Raw genomic sequence first — 27,217 nt, forward strand, 5'->3', positions numbered from 1 at the left:
AAAATTTTAATATTAAATCTTTCACACAAACTTTTTCTCCTTACATGAAAAGTACTAAATAAGTTACATTTAAATGCCCTACTTATATAAAAATAAAATCAGGTACTTCTCATTTAAGAGAAAGTGGATAAGATTTAAAATATAAGGAATAGGAGTAAAGGATGAGCAGTATATCCAATCTAAATTATATCAAAAATCAAATATAAAATATAGATAGAACTTACATTTTCCTAAAAGGAAGTAAATATTCACTACCAACTCCAATAGGGAAATTACACTGATGAGAAGAAAGATACATGAACTAAGATACTTTCTTGCTCTGACATTTTTTAAAAAATGATACATTTCATGTTCGTCTAAATGTTTAGGTTTATACTGTTAGAAATATATGATTCTGCTTTTATGGACAGGTCAACTAGGGGAAATATCACAATTATTTGAATTAGTTGCCTTCATACTGGGTAGGGCTTGCTTCTCTCTCTCAGCTTTATCAAGGTATAACTGATATAAATTACAAACAAATTACATGTGTTAATGTATACATTTTGGTAAGTTTGGACATAAGCATACACCCGTGCTATTACCACCACAATCAAGGTCCTAAACATATCCATCAGCTCTAACAATTTCCTTGTGTGTTTGTGTGTGTGTGTGTGTGTGTGTGTGTGTGTGTGTGTATTTTGTGTGGAGGGGTGTAAGAATACTTAACATGAGATCTTGGGGATGTACTGTATGGTGACTAGTATAACAAAATAAAAATTTTTTAAAAAAAGAATACTTAACATGAGATCCACTTTCAATGATACATGTTAACAGTATGCACTATGTTTTACAGCAGATCTCTAGGACTGATCTTGCATACTTCTTTTTAAGCCTCTTTGCACGTATAAAACATACCATAAGATGTCCTATATTCAGTGGACAGTGCATCTATTTTTAGGTCGACCTTGGCAAATCCCATGAGAATCAATGGCATTAAGGAGAAAACGAGATTCCATACTTTATTCTTTGTCTCACGGTTTTTCACAAACTCCTTGACATCTTGGCTGCTGTAAGTGATGCAATTAGAAGTCCATGGCTGAGAATAGTGTTTACTTTGTTAGAATTGGCAGGTTTGTGTGATCATCATTTTCTTCAACAGTATGACTCTTTGGAACCATCCACTGTAGTTTTTTTGTTTATTATTATTATTATTGTTGTTGTTGTTGTTGTTGTTATTATTACTACTTACAATCAGGAACATCAAAGCCCTCTTCTACTTGTGTTGGCTTTCCTAGATTGTTTTTTACATTTTCTCTCTTCATGAAGCTACTTCTCACCAATTGCCCAACATCTGTTGCAGTGGGGCGCAAGGGGAAGATTCATTTTATTTCATAAATTATGCTTCTGGCAGTCTGCTGAGGAAATTTAAGGATCTTCTCCTAGTGAATCCATATCATTCTGTCCTGCCTGATTTACCTCGATATATCTCATCATCTTCCTCTGAGAGTTATTCTCCTTCACTAAGGCTATAATCTTCTGAATCAAGACTCAACTTCAAATTCTACAACGAAGTCATCTGAAACTGAATCTTGATCCAACCATCCGAATGTTCACTTACACCAGCATCAAGATCGGGATTTGCTGGAGTCTCTGGATTCCCCTGCTACTGCTTCTTCACAGTGTATCTCCCTTATTACACATAAAGTGAGGCTTTCATCAAAGAAAGGGAAATACTGTCAGATTTCTGGTGCTTTCTTTTTCATTCACCAGGTAATTCATCCGAATTTTCATCTAGTCAGAAGTCATCTCTTCTTTTTCTGAATTCCCCAAATACTCTTCTATCCCAGGCCTGTATGTGTGTGAACACACTAGGTCCAGAGGACGAGGCCCCTGGCAGTGAAAGCAGCCAGACCTCAGTCAGAGGGGCTAGGGCTGCCCGCCAGCTGGCCTTCTCGCTCTGTCTTCCTCCCCCTCACTAAGGCGCTGAGGTTCCCTAGTGCACCTCTAGGGTGTTTGTGCGTGTGCACTCAGGCCAGGGTGCACTAGCCTCACTAGGTTCTCCTTTCATTTTCAAAAGTGCCCAGATTTGATCACAAAATCTGTTTCCATACTATGTAAAGATCATCGGAAAGTAGAAGCCAGAGAAAGACAAGGGCTGGGTACTTGAAGGATCACCGTAATGGGTGCAGAATTCATGGCCCAGCCGCGAGGGAAAAATAGAGGGCTTGAGTAAGAATACTCATAAACGAGTACATATTTATAAAACATTTTTATTTTTTTCGTATTAATAAAACATAATTGGATGAAAGCTAAAAACTGAAGTTGGAGTCCTCACACACTATAGACAGCAGTCCAGTGGAACATCTGGGCACCTAATATGAAGCACGCATCTAATATTCACAGTGGTGAATGAGTCCATAGGATGCTTCTCTGATTTAATTACCTTCAGAAGTCCAAGTTTGATTCCTTCCAAAAGTTAGCATCTATTGCAAGCCTAACGAGTTAAAAGTTTGAGCTGGAGAATAGAGCCATTACAAAATAAAAGTAATCAAACAACTCTTACAGATCTCCTAAAGCAATGATTCACACAGGATTTCACACAAAACTCCCATTAATGCTAATGAAATTGGGGAAGTTACAGGCTGAAACTCTCCCATACATTGATAGGTGAATAGTTCCCTGAGGTACTTACTTAGATGAGGGAACTTAATTTTCTCTCCACTAATCCTCTCTGGATGAAAAATAAGAAATAATGCTTCACAAGTTCGGTTTCTTTTTAAAGTAGATGGCACAAATTTGGAATCATTGGCGTGAATTAATCAAAAGCCACATTAGGACATCGACTAGCTCATTTTCAACCAATCAAACCATCTTCCACTCAGATAGATACCAGTCGGCCAGAGTCTTGAGAAGTCAGTCTTATTTGTGGCTCTGAAAGTAACCCATTAAATCCATTCCATCTTGCTTCTTCAAGATTCTAGAAAAAGGAACTGTGCAATTATGTGAGGGAACTAGTTGAAAAGAAATAGAAATTCCTGATTGCCTGAGTATGAATTGAAGAGTTCAGCTGCTGATTTAATTAGCTGCCTAGGGAAGGAAAGATCATGAAATGTTGAGTTAGAAATAATATAAGATCATTCAAAGACATACAAGTGATAGTACAGGTATAATTAAGCTTCTGGGGCAGAAGTGGTGTGTGTGTATGTGTGGTTCAGAAGTAGCAACTTTCACTAGCATGTGAGTGTTTTTGCTTGATAATAATCATTAGGATGATATCAATTCAGTTGTGTACAACTCTTGACATAGTCATCTGCTCATTTATTACAACTTCCCAAAATATAGGCAGGGTTGTGGTCACTATGTTATTTTACAACTGACAGAATGAGGCTCAATTTAGTAAGTTACTTCATAGAATAAAAGTGGTAGGCTCCCGAAAATGCGTATGAAGTCAAACAAATGTAAATGAAATAAATTTGCTGATTTTGATGAGAATGATGTCACAGAAAGTAAAGATTCTTAAAATCTCATTTAATCTCCCCTTCTCTCTTCTACAACTGATGCACTTGAGCCTTAAAATGGGAATTTTCTAGAAACCATCACCTAGGATCTTAATGTCAGAAGAAACTTTGGGGCACCTGGGTGGCTCAGTCAGTTGAGTCCCTGGCTTTTGACTTCGGCTCAGGTCATGATCTCAGAGTCATGAGATCAAGCCCCATGTGGGGCTCTGCACTCGGTGGGCAGTCTGCTTGAAATTCTCTCTCTCCCTCTCCTGCTACTCCTGCTAGCACTTATGCTCTCTTTCAAATAAATCTTAAAAAAAAAAAAAACCTAGTGTGTTGCCTTTTGATTAGTGATATCTAGAAAGTTTGTTGAATAGAGATAGATCCCCAAATACCAAAATATGTGTTTGATTTAATTACACATGGAATGCATAAATAGTTGTTACCATGTGCTGCTTGATGAAAAGTATCTGGTGCTTCTTATTTCGACTAAGACCCAAATTACATTGAATTCAAGCATCAGCAGACACATTTGGTGAATTATATGGCTTTAAATAAGTAAAAGAAAATTTGCCAATTTATTAGACATTAAGAATCGATGCCACTACACATGGCATTTTAAAAATGACTAGTCTAGGGGCGCCTGGGTGGCGCAGTTGTTAAGTGTCTGCCTTCGGCTCAGGGCGTGATCCCGGCGTTCTGGGATGGAGCCCCACATCAGGCTCCTCCTCTGGGAGCCTGCTTCTTCCTCTCCCACTCCCCTTGCTTGTGTTCCCTCTCTCACTGGCTGTTTCTCTCTGTCAAATAAATAAATAAAATCTTTAAAAAAAATGACTAGTCTACAATCCACAATTATAGTTGGAGGTGTTTTAGTAATTGATAAAACAAGTAAAGTGAAAATCAGTAAGCAAATAAGACCTGATAAACACTATCAACTAATTTGACCTAATTGACCTTCACAGGACAAAAGGAGAAACCCAACAGAACACACTTTTTTTTTCTTTTTGAAGTGCATACACACTAGTGACCAAGATAGACCACTTCTGTGTTACAAAAATTCTAGAATGAAATTGCCCAATATGTATCCTCAGACCACAACAGGAGGAAACTAGAAATCAGTAGAAAATAATTGAAAAATACTCAAATATTTGGAAGTTTAAAAACACACTTCTGAATAAACCCTATGTCAAAGAAGAAAACAAAAATGGAATTAGGAAATATTCTGAATTAAATTAAAATGAATATACATCAACTTTTATGTGTTGCAGCTTAAGTAGTGCTTAAAAAATATAGGATTAGGTAAGTCTGGCTAGGGGTTTATCAACCTTGTTAATTCTTTTGAAGAATCAGCTCCTAGTTTTGTTGATCTGTTCTACTGGGTTTTTGTTTTGTTTTGGTTTGATTTTTGTTTTGTTGTTGTTGTTGTTTTTTGTATAGCATTGATTTCTGCTCTAGTCTTTATTATTTCTCTCCTCTTGCTGGATTTAGGCTTTATTTGCTGTTCTTTTTCCAGCTTCTTTAGGTGTAAGGTTAGCTTGTATATTTGAGACTTTTCTTGCTTCTTGAGGAAGGCCTGTATTGCTATATGTTTCCCTCTTAGGACTGGCTTTGCTGCATCCTAAAGGTTTTGAACTGTCTTGTTTTCATTTTCATTTGCTTCCATGTATTTTTTTTAATTCGTATTTAATTTCCTGGTTGACCCATTCATTCTTTAGTAGGATGTTCTTTAATTGGAATGTATTTGTGGTCCTGCCAAATTTTTTCTTGTGGTTGACCTCAATCTCATAGCACTGCAGTGTGAAAATATGCATGGTATTATCTCAGTCTTTTTGTACCAATTGAGACTTGATCTGTGACCCAGGATGTGATCTATTCTGGAGAATGTTTCATGTGCACTTGAAAAGAATGTGTATTCTGTTGCTTTAGGATGAAATGTTCTGAATATATCTGTTAAGTCCGTCTGGTCTAGTGTGTCATTCGAAGCCCTAGTTTCTTTGTTATCTTCTGCTTAGATGATCTTTCCATTGCTGTGAATGGTGGGGTATTAAAGTTTCCTACTATTATTGTATTATTATCAATGAGCTTCTTTAAGTTTGTTATTAATTGATGTATATATTTGGCTGTTCCCAAGTTAGGGGCATAAATATTTGTAAGTGTTAGATCTTCTTGTTGGATAGACCCCTTTATTATGATAAAGTGTCTTCCTTTATCTCTTATTACAGTCTTCAGTTTAAAATCTAGTTTGTCCTGGGATCAAGCCCTGTGTTAAGCCTCCCTGCTCAGTGGGGAGTCTGCTTCTCCCTCTCCCTCTGCCCCTCTCGCTCATGCTCTCTCTCTCTTGCTGTGCTCTCTTTCTCTCTCAAGCAAATAAGTAAAATATTTAAAAAATAAAATAAAAATCTAGTTTGTTCCATGTAAGGATGGCTACTGTATGTACAGTGGAATATTACTCAGCAATCAAAAAGAATGAAATGTTGTCATTTGCAATGATGTGGATGGAACCAGAGGGTATTATGCTAAGTGAAGTCAGTCAGAGAAAGACAAATACCATATGATCTCATCATATGTGGAATTTAAGAAACAAAACAGATGAACGTAGGAGAAGGGAAGGAAAAATAAGATAAAAACAGAGAGGGAGGCAAACCATAAGATCTCTCAACTATAGGAAACAAACAGGGTTGCTGGAGGGGAGGTGGATGGGGGATGGGGTGATTGGGTGATGGGCATTAAGGAGGGCACTTGATGTAATAAGCATGAGGTGTTTCATGCAACTGATGAATCACTAAATTCTACCCCTGAAACTAATATTATACTATATGTTAACTAAATTGAATTTAAATTAAAAAAAAATTTAAAAATCACTTTCCCACAAATGAAAAAAAAAAAAGGAGCAAATTGGATGCAAATGAAAAAGAAAAAAAGGAAATAAGATAACAAAAATCAGTGAAATTGAAAATATAAAAGAGAGAAAATTAAAAAAAAAAAAAAAAAACCAAACTGGTCCTTTGAAAAGATCAATAATAAAATTGATAAAACTCTGGCCAAACTGGGGCAGCTGGGTGGCTCTTCGTTAAGGATCCACCTTTGGCTCATGTCATGATCTCTGGGTCCTAGGATGAAGCCCTGCTTGGGGCTGCCTGCTCAGCAAGGAGTCTGCTTCTCCCTCTCCCTCAGCCCCCCCCCATGAGCTTGCTCTCTCTCTTGCTCTCTCTCTCTCTCAAATAAATAAATAAATAAAATTAAAACAAAAAACAAAAACTCTGGCCAAACTGATTAAGAAAAAAAGAGCAAAGACATCAATTACCAATATTAAGAACAGAAAAGGGAAGATCACCTCAGGTCCTACAGATATTCAAAGTATAAAGGAACCTCATAAACAACATTATGACTATAAATTTGATAAGTCTGGTTAAATGGATCAATTCTTTGAGAGAAACAGCTAAAACAGGTGAATTTTATTAATAATTAGACTTTTATAGCCTTGACTAAAAAAATAGATTGGCTGAAGAAAAGAAATAAAATGTACCACTGGTATGACTAACACCAGTGTGTTTTATTTCATGGTTTTGATGCCTCTGCCTGACATCTTTTGGCAACATGAAGATCTACAGGGGTACTTAAAGTTCAATCTCTTATTATCTGAGATGAGCATGTTTGTTTCCACACTCTCTCCTCCCCCATTCTTCTGCTTTAATAGATCTTGTATCTAAGACGATGCACTTCTGCTTTTGAATGGTTTCTGGTACAAGACAATCTCTGGGATATAAGAAATAGAGCTAATAGTCATTTTCCTGCCTAGAATGTGGCGAGTCCATTGGGCTACCTTACTTAAGGTTTTTCTTAATTTGAACCTTAGGAATTTTACTAAATTGTATTAAACAAGAGTCTACATGGACTGATGTTTTTTGGGAAGATTTGAAATTATCACACTACTTTTTGTACCTCATCCTAGTTGTGGGCTTTTTGTGCTGGTAGTCAATCGCTAGTATAAAATAAAAATGCTTTCTAACATGAGCATTAAGTATTCATTAAGTTATTAATTCTCTAATAGATCCAGGAAGAGAAAAAAATAGATCAAGATAGTTTTTATTAGTCAGAGAGATAATCACACGATAGCTATAATTTATCGAACGCTTGTATGTGCCAGTGCGTTCTGCAATTTTCATTCATTACTTAAATTAATCCTCATAACATCATTAAAACATGAGAATAATTTTTATTGTATCACAAGGATCTGATACTAAAGACTAAGAAATAATCTGCCAAATAAATTAGCAAAACTTAAGGGGGGAAAAGATCCCCAGTTTTGGAAGTGGCTATTGGGAAATGTATACATTCGTACTTGCATATCAGTGAGAGGGAGCTTAATTTAGTAAAAACAATCTTATTAAGGGGTGCCTGGGTGGCACAGTGGTTAAGCGTCTGCCTTCGGCTCAGAGCGTGATCCTGGCGTTATGGGATCGAGCCCCACATCAGGCTCCTCTGCTATGAGCCTGCTTCTTCCTCTCCCACTCCCCCTGCTTGTGTTCCCTATCTCACTGGCTGTCTCTATCTCTGTCAAATAAATAAATAAAATCTAAAAAAAAACACACAAAAAAAACACAAAACGATCTTGTGATTTTTTTCCTATAGAAAAAAAAAAAAAAAACACCTGAATTAATTATATTAATTTGAGCAACAGCCATATTTTATTTATTTAGCAATATTTAACAATATGTATTTAGAAATTTATAGTATTTAACAATATGTAATATTTAATAATGAGTAAAATATAGTTACCTGATTTTATGTTAAATGCAACATGGAATAAACATACACACATGTATGCATACACACGTATGTGTATAAAAATGAATACATAACAGTTCTGTATCTACATGTTCCTTGATTAAAACTATGTTCAAAGCATGATGCACAGACTAGCCCACAATTGGCTAAGAATTTTATTTCTAACATTTCTCACCACTTATGTTCTATTTCTGCAACAGTAAATTGCTTATAACACCCCAAATGAAACTGTGGCATATGCCTTGACTTACGGCATTTCTTTTTCCTAGAATGACCTTCCTATCCTTCCTGTCTTGAATTAGCCCAGTTTATCCCTTTAGATAAAACTCGGGAATCCCCTTTCCTCAGAATCTTTCTCTGCCTCTTTTCATGAACCCCTAAGTTTCCCCTAATCATTCTATCCCAGAGTCTCAGGCATTACTCTCAAAAGTAATCACTTCGGAGGCTTTGTAGGAGACTGCCATCTCCCCTGGGATCCCTTGTGAACTCAGACACTATTCCAGTTCTTCTATATATTCCCAGGGTCTAGCAAGTCTTCGGTGTGCAGGGGCACCATGAGCTTCTCAAAAACAGAAACGGGAGGATCCGAAATGAAAGCCGTGTTTCTATTAAGATAGTATGATGATATTAAGAGAGTATGGTTCTCTTTTTTTCAGTTTCTCATAATTTTCTACTGTGGTTATACTGTTTTTTAATGGCCAAAATAGATGCATTTAAACATGAAGCAAATACATGTAATATTTACAAATATCTATATTTGTAGCAGTACCAGCCTTCATCCAGCATATATATTTGATATATATTAAATATATCAAATATTTAGCATAATCATGCAATCTGTGTGTATCCTGCTCCCACCATAGATACACAACACTACTTGAAATCCCTGCAGTTGTGATTTCTGGGAAGTAAGGGAGCAATAACGGTTAGGAAATTATTTTAAATTTCTTGCAGACACTTATTAATACAAGCTTCTTAGGTTTACTGCCCATCACCAGGGACAGATGAGGAGCTGTTTTTTGGCTTGAGTGGAGATCTGATTTAGGGAATATATACCGACTAATTGATTGTTGGGCATTAAAACAAGAACAAAACATCAAAACATGCGCAGGAATATTGAGCTTCTCTGAGGTGGTATTTCTCTTTCAAAACACCAACAATAGGGTACCATCTGACACATTAAAGGTTCTGGAGGCCAAAAAGTTTTTTTCAAGCAACACTGTTGTGACACCCTAAGTAAAGGAATCTCTAAGAAGAGAGCACTGAAAAAAATGAGCACCCACCCCCCCAAAAAATCACAGAACAAAGGGAAATAACCAAATAAAGCACTAAGCCTAGAACAGAACATCTTTGATCCTAAACACATATCCAGAAACCATCAAAAGCAAATGTTACAGGTAAAAGCAATAAAAAGGATTACCTCAAGAGGGAAGAAAAAGGCACATATTTAGATGCACTGTTAGAAGAGAAAACGAAACCAGGCAAGCAGTGAAAGATCTGAAAATTGAAAGGGAAAATCAAATCAGTGGCTTTTCTGCCTCATCCATCTGCAGGCGTCCAGACAGCACACTTTGGAGTCCAATAGAGTGAAAACAAGATCGGGCAACTTCAGCAGAAACACATCCTCTCCATTTTTAAAATAATGAAAACAGTAACAGAGGCATGACCAGGAACCAAATGGAAGAAACGCCTGGGAAATTGCACAGGGGACAGTCAGAGAGGCAGTGAAAGGGAGTTTATTCACTGGAAGGAAAATTCAGCATGGCTAGACCAGGCCACATGGATCAATGGCCTGGAAGAAATGGGTTGAGAAAAATGTGAATTGGCTAATGATCACATTTGGTCAAGCAAGAAAAAGGTTCTGGGGCTGGTTGGGAAGAAGTGGATCGGGTTTTTGAAGTGATGTAATGAGACTGTTTAAATTCCCAGTCATGGCACTCAGAGTCCTTACCATCTACCCACAGGATTTTCCCCACAGCACCTCTGAATTCTTGGCATGGCCCCTCTGTCATTGTCACAGCTGCCTCTGAGAACAAACGCAGACCCTCTACTGCAGTTTAAAAGAACCTATGTCGTCTGGACCATGCCTTCATGCCAGCCTCTGTCATTCTCCCTGGTGTTTCCTATACTCCAGCCAGTCTAGTTCCACCAGAACTTGAAGCTCATTCATCAAATCCATGTCTCTACACATGTTAGTCCCACCGAAAAATGTTGTCTCCAGTTCCACTCATCTGGATATCACCGTACCAGAGAGGTCCCCTGACAACACTCTCCCCCCTTCACTATCACATCACACTTTTAATCACTCCATAAAATGTATCAACATTTGAAATAAGCATGGATAATTGGTTAGTTGGGAGTTTTTTTCTTTGTCTTAATGGAACTCCCACAAGAGTATAAACTCCAGGAAAGTAGAAAATCTGGTTTGTTTACTTCTCAATCCTAAGCAACCAGAACAGTGACTACTGCAGAGTAAGAATTCAATCAATGCTTCCTTTTTTATTATTATTAAAAATTTTATTTATTTGACACAGAAGTCATAGAAGCAGAGGGGAGGGGCAGGCAGAGGGGCAGGGAGAAGCTGGCTGTCTCTGAGGAGGAGTGGGGAGCCTGACATGGGGCTCGATCTCAGGACACTGGGATCATAACCTGAGCTGAAGGCAGACACTTAACTGACTGAGCCACCCGGGCATCCCATCCTGTTCTAATCAATTAGACTTTTAGAAAAAGAAAAAAAAAATCAACTCAAGATGCTGGCTATCACTTTTATGTATCTATTCTGTTTCTCTAAGGAATAAAGGCTTTTAGGGCAATATTCTTAGCTATTTCTTTTTTGCCTGCCCTGTGTCACCTCTGGCTCTACTATACCCTCTGCCCCTTGACCACTATGCCCCGCCCCCAAGCCCCTGGCCTCTCTTATCAACTACCCTCCTCTACCCCCCTGTGTCCTTATATCTCTTGCCCTAACTCGGAGCAAAGTTCTCTACACATCAAGAGACATAAACTCAATAATAAATCTGCATAAAAATAGGAGAAATTATAGTAAATAAACTTTCTTATTCCAGATACATGTCCATCATTTGTATGATAATGGCTGGAAGAATGAATAGGGCTACAGGAGTATTGAGAGTGAGTGGCATTCTCAATCGCTTCATTTGTCCTCGCCGGGTGACACAGCCTTATTCACAGTTCTGAGGTCACCTGCCTTTGAGAAACAATTTGCCTTGTAGTAACAAGCATGTGTCTCAGAGCAACACAGACCAGGGTTCACGTTCTGACTCTTCCTAATTTACTCTCAATTTTACCTGTTTACCTGTTCAATGTTAGACTCTTTGGCTCTAAAACGGAATTATTAAAATGCCCATTTCAAAAGATTCTTGTAAGGAATAATAGGACATATGGAGATTTCTTACCAAGAGGTCAGGCCCATAAAAAGCATTCAATAGCTACACTGTTCAAAACGGGTAGATGTTCCAACCCCTACCCCTCTGGAGGGTTTATACCATCAGGCTGTGGAGAAATTCCCTTTCCTCTTGGAAAACTGTATCAGAGTTCTCCAAAGGACCTCAACAGAATGAACGTTTCCTTGTTTTTATCATGAGATATTACCTCCCAACTTCTGGCAAAAAGACACTACTCCTTTTCAGAAGGGTTGATACTGATATGAGTGAACACATGAAAATGCTCTCATTTCAAGAGAAGCCTTTTTTTACCACTAGTTCCCTTGGTTGGCTTTTTTTTTTTTTTTTTAACTTCTCAGTAATTAAAAATATGATTTTCCTGGTTATAACTATGTATAACCTCTCTGTCATTCATAGCTTTAATATCCACAATATTGATAATTTGTAAATATGATGGATGCCACTAGTTCTCACTGATAACTGGATCTTCATTCCTTTGTCAAACAAGAAAGGACTGAGACTGTAAAGCAAACCAAAAGCTTATTTGGGGTATTGAGGAATTCAAATCCAGGAGACAAAGATTCAGGAGGAAACTGAAATGTGCTCCAAGGAGGGAAGAGAAACAGGTTGATAAAGGCAAAAACTGCAGGTTATATAAGTTGTTTTGAAAGAATTATGATTGGCATAGGCAAAAATAATGAACGGTTTATATAGGATAGGTTGCTATGCCAGATACTAGGTTGGAGTTCAGTGAAGTAAGCCTCATTCTGAGAATTGCACCAGGATGTGGTAGTTGGTTTATGGTTGGCATAGTCTAAAAGCTCACATTTCACCAGGTGTGGACATGTAGGAGGCTAACCCCCCATTGGCCTCCTAGCTCCATTTTAGGGCCCCTTGATGTTCCTGAGTTCCTGACTTTATTTCAGATGTTTCTGTTCACACCTTTTTTCAGGGAGTCTGAAATCCCTGCTCCTTGCAGCTGGGTGGGGCCCTGTGAGAACCAATGAAATGTGAGCAGAAATAACATGTGTTACTGGCCGATGCTGTGAAGGGTTCTTCAGATTTTCTGTAAACTTCGCATAAATAGGGTTGGCAGGTCGTGGTGGTGAAATACTTGTGTTGTATTAAGTCAGTGAAATTAGGGTTTTTCATCGTTGTTTTCACAGTAGATTCTAACATGCATGTACAAGAAAAATTAATTCATCAGGTCTAAATTCCTTAAAACATGCACATTTCCAGAAGAGCCTATTTTCTTGAATGGCCCTCGGGGGGCTATTGGGAATTGAACGTTTGGAATGTCCTACTGATAAGAGTGTGTTGCATGCTTGGAGTTTTGAAGGAAATAATATGCAGTTTGTTTAGTTTATGCAAACAATGTGATTTATGATGGACACCTGCTTTCTTTTTGGAATTCTGCAGTTTTGGTAACTACAGTCAGTCATGAAGGTATTGTATGCTTTATGTGTGACCCTCATTAAAAACTCTTAGGTTCAAGCAAGCTTTCCTGGTAGACAGCACTTCATACATGTAGCTACAGTTCATAGCAGAAAGAATTAAGTGTCTCTTGGTTGACTCCACCAAGAGAAAACTCTTGGAATTTTGCTCCTAATTTCCTCCAAACTTGGCCTGATGTACCTGTTTTTGCTGATTGTGCTTTGTATCTTTTCATGGTAATAAACCGTAACCATGAGTATAATGACTTCAGAGTTCAATGAGTCCTTTTAGTACAACGCTAAAACCTGGGGATGTACAACCTGGGGATGATCCTGGGAACCACCAAGACACTCCCCCATAATACAGAAAATTAGTACTGCAGGTGAGATGCTCTCACAGCAAAAACCTCAAATGTGACATTGCTGTTAAAGGTGCCTGGAAATATGGTGATTCATAATAAGAAGTGGTAGAATATTTGTCATATATGATAGAGTGGTAAAATTCTTGCCTGGGGTAATTTTGTGAGTTAGACAATGAACTTATCTTCTTAACTTGAATGTCTAGAGAAAAAGGCTGGGAAATAGTATTTTAGTAGTGTATTTTGGATGAAGTTGGCCACATTTTATAGGACATTTCAAGAAACTGATGAGTTCAGGAAAGAATTGGCTATTGAATGGTGGAATTACAAACATTCCACGTTTTCCAATATTGGTGAGATGACTGCTTTTGATTTCAAACTATAAGTGATGAACATTGCAGAGACTCTGAAAGTCAAAAACCTATAAAAACCCAGCTATGCAACAGTGATTAAATTAAAAGCCTCCCCACCTTTTGGTAAAATTTCTCAAAAGACTGAAGTGCTTTAAAAAAATCAGATTAAGGGTCAAAGCCCAATAAGTTACTATCAATTTTTAAAATATCTACAGGTAAATATCAGATTTATGATATTTCATCTACCATTCAAAACAGACTCAATAAGTTGATAAAGAAAAATAAGGGGACAAAAAAATCAAAACCAGAGGAAAAAACCTGGACCTGGACATTTGTAAATGATATCTTTAAAACAACTGTGGTTTTGGTTCCTAGTACATGGATCTGAATAGATCCCAATATATAAAAGCCCTGGCATGTGTGTGTGTGTGTGTGTGTGTGTGTGTGTGTGTGTAGTATTGTGTTGCTAAAGAAACTGGTAGCTTAAATGGAAAAGCCCGTGGTTCTCTGAGACGTAAAAATGACCTTTCCATTTGTCAAAAACAGTGATTATGTTCAGCTACTCTAGGAATCACTTCTAACAATTCCTGAAACAATCCCTTTAACTCTGGTGTATAAAGACAAAAGAAATAAATGAAACATTACAGATTGGTATCAGACAGAGCAGGGTTTGAATCCAAGTTCCATTATGGACTAGCCATGGAACACTGGGCAATTTAAACAGGAATAATTATAATGCCATTTCAAAAGGCTATTGTGAGGATTAAATGCATGCAATTGCTTAGTATAATTTCTATCACATAGAAAGCATCCAATAAATGTTAACATTCATTGTTGAAATGATCCTTGGGCCCCCATGCTTCCACAGGCAGGTAGTGGATTGAGAAACTGTTATAGTCTCTATAAAGAGCTTAGTCCCTCAAGTCCACTTCAGATACAGACATGGAGGATAATGAGAGAGAGGGAAAAATGCTTTTAGAAGATGGAACTAGAAGGCTGCTAAGGACACTGGAAAGGGAACTTCTGGGACAACAGGATAAAAACCTCATCAAGGAATATTCTCTACCTTCAAGCTCTACCTTCAAGATAGGTGTTTCACTCAATGTTTGCCCACTGGGATTTCAGAATTTCTAAGGACCGATGACTATTATGTGTCTTTCATTCTTTCCTTTCAGAATGAGAATGTTTATTACAATTATTCTAGCCACATTCTACCATTATATACTAAGTGTGTATGGGAAGGATTGTAGGTAGAGTTCATAGGTTTCCCATCTAAGAGGAGCCACATCCAGATCTGATGGATAGAATATTATTGTGCAACACCTAAACTTTAGAGCTGTTTTTGGACAAGATCAGGATGGTCTTCCTTGGCAAGTGGGTGTATTTTTTGCAGAAAGATTAAACTTAATATATTAGAACTGAAAGAACAAACTGTAGCAGAATTTACCAGTGCTTATCAGTTTCTGGTTCTCCTTCCTTGCCTTGACTTACAGGAACTCCACTTCCCAACATCCATTTAGTGAAGTGAGGCCACATGAAGTCAGTTCTGGCTAATAAAATGAATCTCGAAAGAGATTTCTTCAGTGAAAACATACGCTATTTATTGTCAATTTGTCCTCCAAAGGCCAGGGTAGCTACAGCATATTAAACATTAAAAGCGTGGTACAAGAGAAGTTCTAATTTAGGATGTTAAGATTATAAAGTATTTTTTCAGTTATGGAAATGAGTGTGGATATTTTTTAAAGCAATGGAAAGACATTGAAAAATATTAAGCAGAGGAGTGACATAATATACGGTTTATAAATATTCTGGGCCATATGAAGTTTAAAAATAAATAGGGGTAGCAGTTTTAGTGGCTATTATGGTTCTTCAAGAAAAAAAAAAGTATGGTTTGAATTGGAGTGGTCACAGCACAGTTTGTGAGCTAGACGACTCCACATGTATTTTGTAGTTAGAAGTAATAAGACTTGCTGATCTTGAAAAGAAATGCACTAAAAACTTATTTCTCTTGAAGGAAATATAATTTTTAGAGAAGTCAAGAGGCTATACAAACTTTTCTGTATTTGCAAAGCTAGAAATTTGCTAAGATCTTGGGATTTATCCCTTGTAAATGTCAAGGGTCTTATGATATCTGCTTATTGAAGAAACTTGGAAAATACAGATGTACCCAAATGTCATTGAGAAGTGGGTATGAATTACATCTATGTCACAATTCCACTTTTTTTTCGCACTTCCAATTTCATCTTCTACTACATTTTCTTCCTCAGCACAGAAAGAAATATAGACCTCCTTGTATTCCCCAATCCAGTGCCCATTATCTCTAGGAACATCCAGATGGGTGCTTCCTACCTGTCTCCAGAGATTTTTATAGTTCTTCATCATCTCTTAATTTGCCCCCAATCTTCAAATTACAGCCCCCACCACCACTACACACACACACACACACACACACACACACACACGCACACGCACGCACGAACTCTTCAGGGAGTCTCATGGCTGATGCTTCTATAAACTGTCAAGTAAACACTAATATCTATAACAAGATATTTTTAAATGATAATTTATTTTTTTCATAGGAAAAATCTGTGTTTTCACCTTCTGCCACTTACATCTCATCTAAACTCTCTCAAGAAAGCAATCCATTTATAACTGGGCCCTCAGCACTCTATTTATGTAATTGCATCCAAAGTCTATGGATTATAATTTTTCCTTTATCTCTGTTTTTACTACGATAATCAAGCCCACCATCATCTCTTTCTGGAACTACTGAAACAGGCTCCTAAAGGTATTCCTCCATCCAATCTTATTTACAACCAATCAGCACTCCAGAATAAACTGTCTGAAATGCTGACCTCTACCCCACAACTAGCCCCATTAAAATCTTCCTACCCTGTGGATAGATCCCAAGTTTCTGTATATGCTTCTAGGAACATTTAGGACTTGCCACTGCCTACTTCTAAAGGCTCATCTTTTTATTCTTTCCCCCAAAACATGCACCTGACAATCCAATTGAACACCGTTCAATTCCTCAATTGTGGCAGGGGTCTCTCATCTCAGGGCTTTTGTGCCTTGATCTTTCTTTTTGGACATATATTGCTCACATTTCTTTAGGATCTGAGTCTTAATAGCTCTTTCTCTATAAGTCTTTTGACTTTTTCCTTAGCCAGATCCTGTGTTTTTAATATGTAGTTTCCAAATACCTCACATTGTCCATTTTACCATTTATCACATTTGCATTGTTACTGCATTTTTTAAAATCATCTATAGACAGTACTTGACTCCATGAGGACAGGGCATCTCCATTGCCTAGCACATAGTAGGCACTTATGACAAGTGCTTACCGAAATTATTGTATTGCTAGCTTCTTGTGTCCTGACGCCTCACTTGCCATGTGTATACAAGCCAAAATATACCTAAGTAACTAAACGTGTGCATTTTATGGAGAAGGCAAAATTATCTACCTTAGATACTAGTGGAGTATGTGTCCCCTCACCAAATTTCTCTGCTATACTGGGAAGCATATGAAAAAAAACAAAAACAGAAAATGGGTGGAGGAGTCCCTGTGTGATTCAGTCAGTTAAGTGTCTAACTTTGGCTCAGGTCATGATATCAGGGTCCTGGGATGGAGCCCTGCATCAGGCTCCCTGCTCAGCAGAGAGTCTGCTTATCCTTATGCTCCTCCCCCTATTCTGCTCTCTCTGTCTCTTTCTCTCAAATAAATAAAATCTTAAAAAAAGAAATAAAAAGGAAAAAAACCCTAATATCTAATTAGTTTCCTTGAAGTCTCCTATACCTGTTTGGTAGATAGACAGATTGAAAGCATAATTAGTTGGAGAGATCAATAGATGATACGTATCTAGATGACTGGATAAATGATAATTATATTTGAAAACATGACTGCATGTAGAGTTTTTGGTTTTTGATTTTTGTTTTTTGAACTTATTTTACATGTTTTTTTTTCTTAACATCCGATGAAACTTTTTCATTTAATTAACAACTGTTCTTAATGCCCGGATGATATTCAAATATATATGATGCATGGCATTTATTTAGACTTCACATTCAGTAAAATATATTAATATCATTTTTTCTCATTATAAATAATCCCCTAGCAAACATTTCTGTCAAAATCTTTCCCTAAATCTGGATATAATATTAATCTTTCATACTTCTATGGTTCTTTTATCTGGTCCCTCATATTCCTATGGGAACTTAGAAATCTTTTGGTGCACCTACACTGAGACCCATTTTCAGAAGCCAATGCTCCCCTTAGCTAATTCTTTTTAGCAACCTTCTCTAGAGTGGTGTAGTAGCATCCAAGCTCTTGAGTTTGAAGACCTCAATCCAATGGAATTGTGTGAACTTGAAAATCACTTAGATGCCTTGAATCTTGGTTTTCTCATTCATACAATGCAAATCATCCTACTACCTGTCCTGCTGCATAGCTATTATGTTTTAATTATCTGCCTCTATGTTTTATTGACCAATAAGGGAAGAAATATAAGTAAATTCATTTTAACTAGTGATATTGTGTGTTGGTGATAAGTTTTACTTTATTTTAAATGATTTTCATGCCCTTTGTATCACTTGGATTAAGTTCAGATGCTTGATTCATATACTGTGTGTTTGGATTACATCCAAGGTCTGAGGCTTGACATGTAAGGCTCTTCTCAGCTTAACTCCAAGTTACAGCTACGAACTCATTTTGTGTTTATTTTGCTGTTCCAGATGTACTTTCCTTCCCATGTTTTACAAAATCTCAAGGTCCTTACAGCACATGGTGTCTTTCTACAAGCTCATTCCTCTACTTGGAATGTCATCTACCATGTATTCTCCCCCACTGGCAAATTGACACAAATCAAAGATGGAAAGAGATTGGCAAAATCATTTTCGAACAAGTTGATGAAGACGTTGTGTGTATTGAGTGTACCACGTATATGTGATTTTTCAGAGTGTGAGTGTGCATGCAAATGTATATCAAATGTATGTGTGCGTGCATGTATGCATTTATGAATGTGTGGCGGAATATATATTTAGGATTAAAATAAAGTATGCTTTTCCCCCAGAGTTTCTAGGTATAAAACCTTTCAGCCAGTGAATTTCTAGTTAATGCAAAAATAAGGATAGGCTTGTGGTTCTCCTTAGGCTTTTACTTAGAAGGCAAATGGGTGATGGGTTACCTGAAGGCTACTTCACCTGCACTGCCTATTGCTATGTAAAGCTACTATCATACATTCTATCAGGAGATGACCTCACACAGCAAGGTGTAGATGCTTCACTGTATTAGTTATAACAGTACATCAGAGAGGGAGAACAGACATGCATTATTGTAAGGAAAATTAACAACCAGCGTCTGAGAGAGAAAGAATTGAAAATGACAGGCCAGTTTGAAGAGGCCTTTTGTTTGGGCTTACATATTTCACCTAGAAATGGACACAATTACTGAAAATTAGAAGTGAAGCTGGGCTTTATACAATGAAATGAGATAATTCCACAGCCAAAACAAGTGGGCTTACGTTGAAAGGAAAGCCATTAAAATATACCTAAGCAGTAAGTTAATGGGGGAGAAATTCAATTTGAAAATGAGAGAACATTTTCAGATAGAAAGGGCAGGCAGTGGAACAGTGTGCTTAATGAGGTACAGTGGATATATTCAAGTTTAATCTAGATAATTTTAGATAATTACAGAAAAAGCTTAGGCTAGGATTTTTTTTTTCTTACTTTTTGCCCCACTGTTTGATGCCAAGTATTGGACTGGACCAGGAAAAAAAAATACACTATCATCCTATTATCATTGTCTTGTATAAGTTCTATTTTCAAAAACTGAAAGTTCAAAGAATTTTTCCCCAGGTGACTAGATGTCAGTCCCATGAAAGAACTTTAGTGCTCAGACAGGACCTTCAGTATTTTCATTGCTTCTGATCTTACACTTCTGTCCAGAGAGCAAGTTCCCCTTGGTGGTACTCCTCTCTTCACATCACAGATTATAAATCTGTACTAGGAAATAATGCGCCGGTGAGTGGCCACTCTCTGATAGTCAAAGGCTGCTTCTAGGGTGGAGATGGGATTTCCCAAAGATTAAAAACTTCTCAAAGTTAGCTCTTCCTTTATTGTGGTGTTTGCACTCGTTGTAACATCCTCCTCCTAATTTTCTTCAAATCTTTATTCAGGTTTTGTATTTTGCTGCAGGTATTTGGTGAACATTCATTAGCTCCTTAACAGCTTGTAAGATTATTTTTCTCCTCAGTACCAGGACTGTAATGCTTTATCATGGTGAGGGGGCATACCATGACATAGCCATAGGATCAAAGACAGAAAAGAGTGTTGTACAGGCGGGAGACAGTCTCAATCAACTTCCTTGTCTGCTGAGGCTTCAAACCTGTTGGGAAATACTTGCTGTCATCAGGCAGGCTCTGGTGGGCATCTCAGGTTCCATGACTTACACTTATTATTATTATTATTATTATTATTATTATTATTATTATTATTTTTGCTCAGTTCTGCTAATATTTCTGATGAAGGGCTATATGAACTAGACTACCTGGGTCCTACTAAGAAGCACCTATCAGCTTGTATGCTAGGGTATTCTACTCCATAGGGAACATATAGTGAAATGGTTAAGGATGCAGATGTAGGAGAGATAATAAACCTGGCTTCAAGTTCCTATTTAGCCATTTATTACTGAATGTTCAGGGACTAGTTGCCTTATTTCTCCATAGCACTTCGTTTTCTTATCTTTTAAAACAGATGTAATAATTTTAACCAATTCTCAGGTTGTTAGGAGGAATAAATGCAAGAGTATATGAATTGCTTTTAAGTGTAGACCATCACCCAGTTTAATTTTAACTGATAACTAGTAGATAAATTTTAACTGGGCCTATGGTAATGAATAAAGTGATACACTTACTACTACTACTATTATTATTATTATTTCAGGTTAGAAATACTTAGGGAAGCTACTATCATACATTCAAGTTTAGTCCAGCTCCAAAAATATGTCTGTGGTATATATCAACTTACCTAAGGAGATAACAGCTTATTGCTATTATCTCAGCATAAATATTACCTTTTTTGAAGCATAGAATCAATTCCTGAGTGTGGCTACTGAAATGGTAAGTCCCATATCTGGCACTTAAGTTAAGGCCCACAATCTAGAACAACCCAGAAACCACAACCAATTGGAAATGACCTTCAAGGCGCTAAAACTAAGCCATAAACCCAGTGAAGACCACTAGGTAGACCATGTGAATGTATTGATTCCCCTAATAGTTTCTTACATGAAAACAATTGTGCTGGCTTTATTTGTTATAACACAAAGGGGTAATTAGCAATACCAAACCAATTCTCATATATGTTACTAATTAAGACTATGCTGTTCCTTCAGGGTGATGTTATTCTAGTTCTTCATCATTAGGGATATAGGTCTACAATAATTTTTCTTTTAATTCATAGCTCTTATTTCTGGAAAGTCAGTATAAATGCTGCTGGGATCTCAGAAATTATCTGCTGGTCAAAATACAGGAAATTGCTACTAAGTTCAGCTTATCTAAATCCCATACCACACCTTTTATCCAAAAAAAAAAAAAATCCACATGTTTAATGTTATTGCTCTCTTGATTGCTTGCTTGTTTGCAAATGGAGCTATTACCCAATAATGGGCAAGATAAAGTAGGTTTAAGTTCTTTTTGCCTACCATCACTCCATAGGCAACTTCAGGAGCAGCAGAGATCTGCAATTGGTTCCAGCAGGTAAAAAGTATGACTTTGTCTCTTAATGGATCAAGGAAATTCAGAAAAGCATCTACACAGGCAAGAAGACCATGCTCTGGATCAAATTAACAGGATAGTAGGATCAGATGACCACAGATCTTCCTGTTACATTTGGATTTTCTGGTCTTATGTTTTTGTAAATGAGGACCCAAGGGAATTTTCTTTGATACAGAAATCTTGAGGACACAGTGGAACTTAATGTGAAAATGCTTTCTATTGGTCAAATGCCTTTCTTTGAAGAACATGGCAGAGTATGCTTATAAGTTCTAGAAGTGGAGCAGTTCTACTCCACTCCATTCCCATCCTGGTATTTCCATCAATATAAAGGAAGCTCTACCACCATACTTAGGGCCATTCTATGGCCCTTCCATAACTCAGACCCCCATGAGGGGAAAGGGGCTTATACTGCTAGTGAATTTGAAAGACGGAATACAATGGGGTACGTGGGTGGCTCAGTAGATTAAGCGTTCAATTCTTAGATTTGGCTCAGGTCATAATCTTGGGGTTTTGGGATTAAGCCCTGTGTCAGGCTCTGCCCTCACTGGGAAGTCTGCTTGGGATTCGCTCTCCCTCTGCTCCTCCCCCAGCTCATGCTTGTGCTCTCTCTCTCTCTCTCTGTAAAATAAAAAAAATAAAAATAAAAAAAAGATGGAATACAGCATGTATGGCCCACCTCCCTTCTGTCTCCTACCTGTGGGAAGTTGGCAATTGCTCGACTCTGTCTTAAGGTTTACAGTCATGGATTCTGCTCCCTTCAGTGTTAAGTCTGTGAGTTTATTGCACTCTCAGATCCTCACATCAGATTTGAGAGTTACAAGTGGAGAAATTCTGAAGAAACCAAGGCACACGGTATCTTATCTCTATGGTTTCCTTTAAGACTTATTAATACTGAGTTTAAAATAACTTCTTTATTTTTATTTTTATTCTTTTTGATGTGAAGTTCGATGATTCATTAGTTGCGTATAACACCCAGTGCACCATGCAATACGTGCCCTCCTTACTACCCATCACCAGCCTATCCCATTCCCCCACCCCCCTCCCCTCTGAAGCCCTCAGTTTGTATGCTTAGTAGCCTCTGTTTTATTTCTTAGTCGTATCTATAGGTCACTAAGAGATTTTTTAAAGCTTTGAGAATGTAACTACTATCTTTCACCAGAACTGAGACAAGACCAATTAAAATTTGTCTTCTTTAAAAATATTGACGTACTCTTAAAATTATAGTCCTTATTAGTTGATAGCTATGCTTGTGAATATTGGAAATTCAGATGGTAGTCCTATGAACTAAAATATGATAAACTTGATTAATGAGCAGACAAATAGAAATGGAGGCCCCAGCCAGGTCGAATATATAACCTTCCTTGGATAGAAGTAGAAAAGAGCTAATCAGAGATACTTGAACTACCTCTTCAATTATTATTATTCAAGAAAACTTATACCTTAGATGACCTAATCTTCAGAATTAGCATGTTATGGAAAAAGTGCTGGGGCATAGGGAACTGGTAGAGAAACTGAAAAATGCTTTATATGAATAGGAGATGGAATTTCAAGAAAAATCTCTTTGAAAATGACTGAGGAGGATCTAGGAGAACAAGCTAAAAGAGAAAAGGTATATACTTCAAAGAAATTCAAGGTTTCAGAGACTGTGATTCCAATGAAAGGAAAGAAATGTACTTAGGACACAATATACCAAGATTTAACTACTTTTATGGTTTTGGCTGGATGAAGGAGAAATATTTTGATTGATGACCAGGCCAGAAAAAGTGATCAGGGCTTAAGAAACCTAACAGAAGCGGTGCTTGGGTGGCTCAGTCATTAAGCATCTGCCTTTGGCTCAGGGCATGATCCCCGGGTCCTGGGATGGAGCCCTGTATCAGGCTTCCTGCTCTGCTGGGAGCCTGCTTCTTCCTCTCCCACTCCCCCCATTTGTGTTCTGACTCTCGCTGGCTGTCTCCCTCTCTCTGTCAAATAAATAAATAAAATCGTAAAAAAAAAAAAAAAAAGAACCTAACAGAAGAATATAATGGAGATCAGAGACCAGACAGCCATAATTCCCCTGGGATGGAGCTAGGCCTCAGAAACTATGGAGAAATGCCATCTCAAGGCTACAGACAGAGGGCATAGTAAAAGCTAATGGAAAACTGTGTTACTGAAGATTGTGGTGATTATAACAACAGCTTATAAACTATTTCCACAAATGTAATAGGCTACAACTAGCAGTATTGGTATAAAATGCTCAAATTATTGAATGAGTTTCAGGATAAATTGATTATGATAAGTAGAGACACAGGTATTAACTATTCTTTCAAGGAATATATTGTGGAAATTATGTAAAATAAGAAATCTAAGGCAAGAAAAATGATGGACAATATAAACTAGGGGAAGTCAGGCAGATCTCAAAGGTAGAATCAACACCTGGATTAGATTTGAGGTGGAAAGAAGAATAACTCTTAGGTATGAACACCCTACTCAGGAGAATGAAGGCAGAAATGTTTTGACAGGACCAGAAATGAAAAGCAACGTATTTCTTACTATAGGGGATCCCAGCAGGGTCTGAGGCATGTATTATTTAAAAAAATGTAAAAGACCATTCCATAGAGAAAATTAAGTGCAACTGTTTTCCCCCAAATCTAAACAATTAACACATTTATACATCAAGAGGGCTCCAAGGAATATTGTGAGGGCAACATCCAAGTTGGAAGAACAGACAGAATTAGGTTATAGATGTTTAGGGATATCAGGAAATTGAAGACACCCATATATGACTGAATGAGGTCAAGCACTATTTGGAGAGCAAATAACTGGAGTTGCCCAAATTATAAATCAATGTATTTTGCCAGGAGGATTGCCTGTCATCAGTATAAACACCCCTACTGTCAGGAGAAAGCGGCATCGGTAGAAAAGTTTTAGACTCAGAGTACAGAAAGAAAACTTGAAACTAGAAAAAACAGGCACTCCGATGCTTCAGATAATAGCAGGGCCAATCATAGGGAGGATCATTACTTCACATCCTGGTACTTGGTTAGGGCCAGAGTGTGGGCCACTGAGAGAATCCTCAGAAATTAACTTTTGATGTTGTGTCCTCATCCAGTAGGATTACATCTTCTCTTCTGGAGGAGAACTTGGGGACATGCTCTTCTTTTTCTTTTTTTCCTCCTCCTCTCCCTGGTCGTCGTCCTTCCTTTTCTCTCTTTTTAAAGGAACACAGAAATGTGTGACTTCTTACTTTCAGGAAAAAATGTAATAATGTAAGAAATGGTGACTGGATTTGTTTAATTTCAACATTTTCTTTTTTAGATTGACTAGAAAAATCACATATTTTAATTTATTTTCTTTGGCTTTGTATGTAACTTTATTCTGAAAAATCTGATAATGGAAAGTGATTTGTATTCAAATTGAGCCATAACTTTATTGAAATTTACATCAATCATGATATTGTCATTTGGTTCCATTATGGAATCTCTGGTAGACTGTTTGGGACAAAGTGGCTTGCAATAATTTGGGATGGAAAATTGGAAAATTCTGGCCGCAGATGCAGTATGGATCCAGGGCAGATTTGGTAAATGTGCTTTTATTATATATTTTAGATTTTGGGGTGGCAGAATCTCTATTATCTAGTAGTATTCCCAGGAAGATAATCAAGGAGAGTAGTTGGTTTTATTGGGGAAGTGGCCTTGATGAATAGAGCAGTAATGTTGATCCCCTCCATGATGGAAGAATAATCGTACTTTGGTTGACCATAAGCTTAGTGGCTAGGCCCAGAGATAGAAACACATGGAATATTTGGAGGACGCTTCCTCCCAAGCTGAGATTTTCTTACATGGGTTTAAAAACCTGTTATTGTAGCAATTCTTGCCCTTTACTATCTCCAAACACAGATGGAATAAGTCATTATATTCGTGAGTTTGAAAGAGAAACTAGGTTCAGGTAGCCAGCCGCCTTTATCCTCTTACTGAGGGACATGCTGACTAGAGAAGATACTTGCATTTCATTGCTTTTGATGGTGCATACAACACAGAGAAAGCTAACTCTTTTTCATGAAGGTAGGACTGGGGATATACTTCTCGGGAATAAATTCAATTCAGGGAATTGTCAATAGCAAGAAGTTATAGAAAGAGCAAGTTCTTCTTGAAGAGCCTCTCTGCTCATGTTCGAACATCATGATGCACTCTGCCTCATCAACAAAATGATGATGTAATGGGAAAGCAGTGGAGACTGACTGATGCAGGTACAAAACTGTGCTACTAACTCTAGCTACTAAAGTCAGGAGCTAATTCAAACAGAAGCACAGATGACATCCCGATGCTGGGGCAGGCATTCAAAATCTTTAAAATGATCCAATAAATGAGGACTGAGGCTGTTATTTATAAGTTATTTATAAGTGCTGAGTGTAATGGTGGGCATGTTAAATATATAGCCACGTAATTTCAAGCATTCTATCTTAGAAACAGTCTGTCCTTAAGGAGTCCCACTTATAGAAAATAGACTAAGCAAGAAGACCAGGGTCCCTTCAGCTGCATGTTCTATGAAAGTCAGGCAAGTGAGGCTGCCATCATAACTCATTCTTGAAACTTATGAGTCTCTAGTCATAGTCGATGGATGAGTAGCAATAACTTATTGAAATGACCACTGTTTTCAGAGGAATATGATTTTAACGTACTGACCAGTTGTCTTTTCATCATATCAAGAAGAGGTACCACCTATAGAGAACTGTGCACTTATTATTTATAATCCAAGTATTATCTGGGTCAGAGCTAAGGCAAAGCAAATTATATATGCATGATTTTAAGCTACTAAGTAATCAATAAGACAGAATTAGTCATGGGGTGTCTGTCCAGCTCAGGTCATGAACTCAGGGTCCTAGGCTAGAGCCCTGGCATAGGGCTCCCTGCTTAGTGGGGAGTCTGCTTATCCCTCTCCCTCTGCCCCTCCCCGTACTTGTGCATTTGCTCTCTTTCTCTCTCTCTCAAATAAATAAAATCTTTTAAAAAAAGAAAAGAATTAGTCATGATTACAGATTTTTTTCTTTTTTTTTTTTTAAAGATTTTATTTATTTATTTGACAGAGATAGAGACAACCAGTGAGAGAGGGAACACAAGCAGGGGGAGTGGGAGAGGAAGAAGCGGCTCATAGAGGAGGAGCCTGACGTGGGGCTCGATCCCATAACGCCGGAATCACGCCCTGAGCCGAAGGCAGACACTTAACCGCTGTGCCACCCAGGCGCCCCATGATTACAGATTTTTTAAAAGCCATTAGACAATGCAGCTATATAGGAGTTTGACTTTTGATAGTATAAAAATTATCTACTTTGTTTAATTCAGTAAAAACTATACATATTTTGCAGATGTCTTCCTATTTAAAAATGCATTAGCTTGTATTTAATAAATTACTGCAACAGCTTGTATTTTTATAATAAATAAATAATAAATTCACATTGAAGACAATATGAGAAACTTAAAATAATTGATTCCATAGCTAGCCAGTTTACCAGCTTTCTTTAGTAAGTTATTCAAAAAGTGACAACAAAAAGATTAATTTGCAAGCTGTTTTTCTTTCCAGTCTCTAAATGATTCCTAAGTTTATAATTAATGAGCCTAAAGAAATAACCCTTTTTTCAGTATCAGTAGATGTG

General features: G+C 37.4%; 1 pseudogene; it reads right to left on the reverse strand.

Moving 5' to 3' along the window:
- Positions 1-822: 822 nt before the first annotated feature.
- Positions 823-16,195, reverse strand: LOC113267947 (E3 ubiquitin-protein ligase Mdm2-like; annotated as a pseudogene).
- Positions 16,196-27,217: the final 11,022 nt, after the last annotated feature.

The sequence above is a fragment of the Ursus arctos genome, unplaced genomic scaffold (assembly GCF_023065955.2).
Source record: "Ursus arctos isolate Adak ecotype North America unplaced genomic scaffold, UrsArc2.0 scaffold_8, whole genome shotgun sequence".
NCBI lineage: Eukaryota > Metazoa > Chordata > Mammalia > Carnivora > Ursidae > Ursus > Ursus arctos.